This window comes from Malus sylvestris, chromosome 13 (genome assembly GCF_916048215.2).
Source record: "Malus sylvestris chromosome 13, drMalSylv7.2, whole genome shotgun sequence".
In the NCBI taxonomy this organism is placed as follows: domain Eukaryota; kingdom Viridiplantae; phylum Streptophyta; class Magnoliopsida; order Rosales; family Rosaceae; genus Malus; species Malus sylvestris.
In genome coordinates, this window is record NC_062272.1 from 21,337,754 (window position 1) to 21,343,203 (window position 5,450).

The 5,450-nt window shown below is 39.0% G+C and overlaps 1 long non-coding RNA gene across 1 annotated transcript; it reads left to right on the top strand.

Moving 5' to 3' along the window:
* The first annotated feature begins 1,394 nt into the window (after nt 1–1,394).
* On the top strand, nt 1,395–3,762 carry LOC126597222 (uncharacterized). The gene is made up of 2 exons (XR_007614176.1): nt 1,395–1,983; nt 2,830–3,762. It is a non-coding gene; the product is annotated as an uncharacterized LOC126597222 (long non-coding RNA).
* Nucleotides 3,763–5,450: the final 1,688 nt, after the last annotated feature.

Genomic DNA, 5,450 nt, shown 5'->3' on the forward strand with positions numbered 1-5,450 from the left:
GCGCTTGTTACTACTATGTGGCTTGTGCATGTGTTGCTTGTTTTTCTGAGAATCTTCTACTCTGAGGAGGTTGGCTCTGCCTTGTCCAGTTTCCTTTTTCCTATAATTTTTACGAACATCTTCAATAGCCAACATTGCAGGCAATGTATCCATCGTTAATTCAACTTGACCATAAGTCAAGGAAGTAACTACATTTTCCCAAGAATTTGGGAGGCTACCAAGAAGAATACTAACTTGTATTTTATCAGAAACTGGATGGCCAACATTGGCTAAGTCTTTTGCCATTACTTCCATTTTAGTAATATGATCAACCATAGAATCAGTTTCTTCCATTTTTGTCCCATTGTATTTCTCAAGCAATAACTGAATGTATGCTTGAGATTTAGGGCCATACTTCTTTTCAAGTACATCCATGATTTCTTTGGCCGAATCATATTCTTCATAGAGAGGTATTAATTTATCTTCCATGTAATTGAGGATTGTGGCCTTAGCCAATTCATTATCTTCCACCCATTTATTATAAACTCGAGAGGGCCCAAAGGGTCTCCCGTCCTTGATAGTATACAAAGTCTTGTCATGGGTTAAAAGATAAGTAATCATTCTCTTCCATATTCGATAATTAACGTTATTCAACCTCTCTATTTTAAAAACTTTGGATTTCGAAGATTTAGTTGCCATAGCTCAGAAAATTACAAAACAAACACAATACTTAATACAAACTTAAATACAAATACAAATACTACTAGTGTACTTTTAATTATTACAAGCCACAAATACTATATGTTCTTAATAAATTAAAGACCAAAATAAAATACAAAATAAAATAAAATAGAATAGAGACTTATTTATTCTTAGCAGCAGATATCGCACAGACTCAATGAGGCTTTGTCCAATTAGTGAAAGACGAGTACTTGTTCAGGCGATCACGTTGATAAGAGGCTCGTGGATTTCTTACTTGTCTACTTGGCCAAGTATGATCAATTCTTCCTCTATTTTCGTACACAAAAGCAGTCTCTTCTAAACTACTAGATTCTCTTTCAATTCTCAGTGATCTTGGCCCCCTTATATTTCTTGCAGTCGAAATTTCTCTTTGTGCCAAATCAGGATATACAAAACCGTAATGGGTATTATGTTGATCCAAAAAATTAAGCACCTTGACTCTAGAATTCCAAAAATTAAACCCTTGCTTCCACTTTTGATCTTTGTCACTATTATTCAAATTATTCCACAAATCAACTCTATGAGTGAAATTATTAGGGTAAACGGGATTAATAAAACCTGAATTTGGTTCAATCGTAACACCCAAATGAGTAGGAAATGGCTCCAATTGCAGTTATCCCGTATTTTGCCTAGAGGAGGAGCCCATTTCAAAGTTTCTGTCGATTTGACTTTGCTTAAAACCAAAAAATCTGCTATCTTTGGTTGCTTCTCCACGTGAAACCCCTGATTTTTCACATGCACTGTCAGAGTGCAATGAACCAAAACAAATGTTGGCTTTTGTCTTGTCCACACGTGATGCCTTGTCACATGCACTATCAAAGTGCAATGAATAAAAAATGTTTTTAACTTTAGCCTGATCCCCACGTGAAGCCTCCCCAAAAACAAATTCTTTTTTATTTTTAAAGTAGTCTTCTTCTTCTTTATTTCCAAAACACTTTCTCTGGGAAAAACCAGTTTCTTCTTTCTTCTTCGTTCCGTAACCCGACGGATAATCTCGAACAACAGAGATTATTTTTCTTGGAGGATATCGATGCGGTTGGTGTTGTATATTATCACGAGAGGACGAGACCACGGATAAACGACGAGACCACGGGGGAAGAACACGACCACACTGCTGAGTATTATGAGTCGATGAGATTCTGCGGCAAGTCCACGGTGGAAGGCTAGGGCGTGAAGGGTTTATTTTTCAAGCCGAAAGTTGCGAGTTCGAATTCAGATTTGCAATAATCTGAGAGCAACTTCGAAACAAACTTGATGCTGCAGGTAAATCCCTTGGACTTGATGACCAAAATGTAGGAAATGGATCAGCACTTGTAGTTTCAATTTCTTGTGTAGATTCAGTTTTTGCAACCAGAAATCTTGATTGAAATGGGTTGTCTGAGGGCCTAATTGGACTGTAAAAACTTTCTGAATTATGATAATTGTTGGATGGTGTAGGAGAATATAGTTCGAACTGTTGGGTTAATTTAGGCCTGGGTTCAAACAGGTTATAGGATGGGATTTCGAACGATTGGGTATTTTTGTGAGTTTTTGATTCTACAGGAAAATACTCCGATGACGATTTCGAACTTTCGATCAAAATCGGTTCAATATTCTCCTTGGTCACCAACGTCCTCTTCCCTAAATGCTTCTCAAGTTGAAACTTAGAAAGAATGTTGTTGGATTCATTAATGGAGAGGAAGTCTCAGATTTTGTTCGAGACGTCCTCGGATGAAAACTGGGCAAATTGTCTTGATTCATGAAAACCTAGCTCTGATACCACTGTTGGTAATTGTTTATTAACAGGATCGGAAACGGATGTCGTTGGACTATCGATCACAATATGGTGTGAAGGATATGAAGAGTGAATATAGAATTGAATGTCTTTTCTGACAGGAAGGGATTGACAAATATATAGATATGCAAGTAACCTTTCTGAAGAAGTTGTGTTCTTCAGGAGAAGTTATAACTTCTCAAGTTGGAATATAATTTGGAATATAACTGTTTATATACTTTAATTAATTATATTATATTATTTTCTTTATTAATTAATTAACTTATTATCGTAATCATATTCCAACAAGTACATCACCATAACCATATGTGATACTTCCCTTCATCTTATTGCAGGCCGAAACTGAAATCGATGTCCTCGCCATCGCTACTACCGTCTTCAAAGTCGCTACCCATATCAATGACATCTTGGCCAGATTGGTTAGTACGAATGAGCCATGGATTTTGATAATTGTTGGGTTGTGCATTTTCTCTTCGACGTCGCCACACGTACTGGATTAGAGGAGGTGGATTTTGTGGTGGTGCACTCCCATTATTATTATTTATGATCACTTGGTCTTGTTGCCTTGGGGGTATGATGATAGATGAATGAGAATGACCAGCAACCTGGAGGTTGGGATTAAACAAAAATGGTGGTGTCTAGCTTTGAGTCAAACCTGGCGCAGGGTTGTTTGGGTTTGATGTTCTAGCAGTAACAGAGGGTAGTTGGGTGAGGTTTGCTGGAGGAGGAAGAGGAAAACGTTGAGATGATGACGTTGACTGTCGATTAGGGTCCTCTGTGGCCAGTTGAGATGATTTCATGATTTCATGTGGTCATTTGAGTAGCCAGGAAGCCGTGATCATATAACCATACATGGGTAATAAGGGGAAAAGGCTGGAAGCAAGTTTGAGAAATGAAAGGAAAAGAAACAGCAATATTACAACAGATTTGTAGCAGCACTTCATTATTACTACTTGGGGAGTTGGTGAGGCTAGCTGAGGCCCGAAATTGAGAGATTGTTTGATGAGGTAAAAACTATAGAGATTGTATGAGATCAAATTCCATAGGATGTAAAGGCTGAGGCTCAGGCTCAGGCTGGGGATCCGCTTTTGAGAAAGATGTATGAGATGAGCTGGGGATCCGCTTTTGAGAAAGATGTATGAGATGAGATTATGCAGGAAATTATAGGATCTATTTATAATAAGGTACTAGGGGGTCATTTATTGTTGCACAATCTGGTGCACATTGCCCCAAGAGGAAAATTTATGGCAATTTATTCAATTCGGATTCGATCGAGCGTAGGTGACGTGATTTGGGACACTTCAGGATTTTCACTCGATTTTGATACCAGGGCATTAATTTGATGTGATGGATGTGCAATTCAAAAGAAGCCATCCCATTTCCTATACGTGTTACGTAGCCATGCGTGACTTTGATTTTAGTTCTCTTATGCATACAAAAGTGGAGTTAAAATGCTAATTATAATGTCGCTGAGGGTTTTCATTGTGGATGTCAATTAGTGACCCATTTTCCCAAAACTTACACAATGAACAAGCTAGAAATGGAAAACTTATGAAAAATCATGTGAAACTAGCTTTAACTAGTTTCTTCTTTTCTTGAATTATAGTAACATTTTGTTTATTTTTTTTTTCGGTTTTTTTTTTTTTTTTGAAAATGGGAATAAATTACCCAGGCTAAGAAGCCATACATACAAAGAAAGCCTACCGCGAGGCAAGCAAACAGCACATCAAAAGATAACCCAGATAACAGAGGAAGACATAAGGAAGACATCATAGCCACACTACTCCGTCACTCCCTTCACTGCCCCTAATCCATCAAGGAGGACATGGTAAACCATCATTGTAAAGTACAAAAACTAATGAAGATCGGGGTTTATTAACCAAGAAACCTTGCACATCTCTACACACCACTGTGACGCCAAGAAGTCCACCGCCATGTTGGCTGATCGTGGAATCCAAGACTAGCGACAGTCCTGAAAAGACTCCCATAACCGTCTAGTATGCAATAAAGCATGGTAAGCCTCCCAGCTGCCATACTCAATCGAAGTCGACAGAGAAGTAATAGAGTCGTGAGAATTAGATTCAATAACAACCTACGTAAGTCCCATTGCTAACCCAAATTCGCATCTTTTGAGAATTGCCACGGCTTCAGCAGCGCCCACCGAATGAGCGCGAATGGCATGCCTTCTGGTGGCCACAAAAGAACCTGCCATATCCCGAATCACAATCCCCACAAAACCGGAGCAAGTCCAAGCCGACCAACTAGCATCAACATTTACTTTTAAATAAGGCTCGGAATGAGGGAACCAAGAGGATAGTCTATCACAGAGCAACGTAGTTTCAGGGCCACGTGAAGGCCTCCAAACAACTGCAAAGAAAGCTCCAATTGATGTATTTATATCACATAGCACCTTGGAAGGATTAATAGAACTTTTTTCATACAAGAATTTACACCTAACTTTCCAAATGTGCCAACAGGTGAAAGCAACATATGATAACAAATACATACGGTCATCACGAGAACCAACAGGCAGATTGGAAAAAGAAAATAACGGAACGACGCTTAAACAAAGCCTCAATCGTAGCCAAAGCGCCATGAAGAGTCCGCCAAAGAAAAAGTCGAATCTTTGGTATGCAGCTGCCAGATTAATTTCCAAATTTGGCTAGTAGGACCAATGGATGAAGTAGAAGGAAATAAAGACTGGTGGCGATAACGAGATTGCAGCCAGTTGTATTCAGCTTTCACCGAGTACCGACCATTCTTAGTTGCCGGCCAAATATGCTGATCATCTCTCCCTAGCTCACCAATATATGTGGCACAAATAGCAAGAATAGCCTCCTCGGATAAAAAAAAGGCTGGAGGGAATGAAGATCCCAAGTACGAGAGGAAGAACTAATAATGGTGGCTACGCGGGTATGTCGAGTAACTAACGTCGTACCAACATGAATAGAATGGC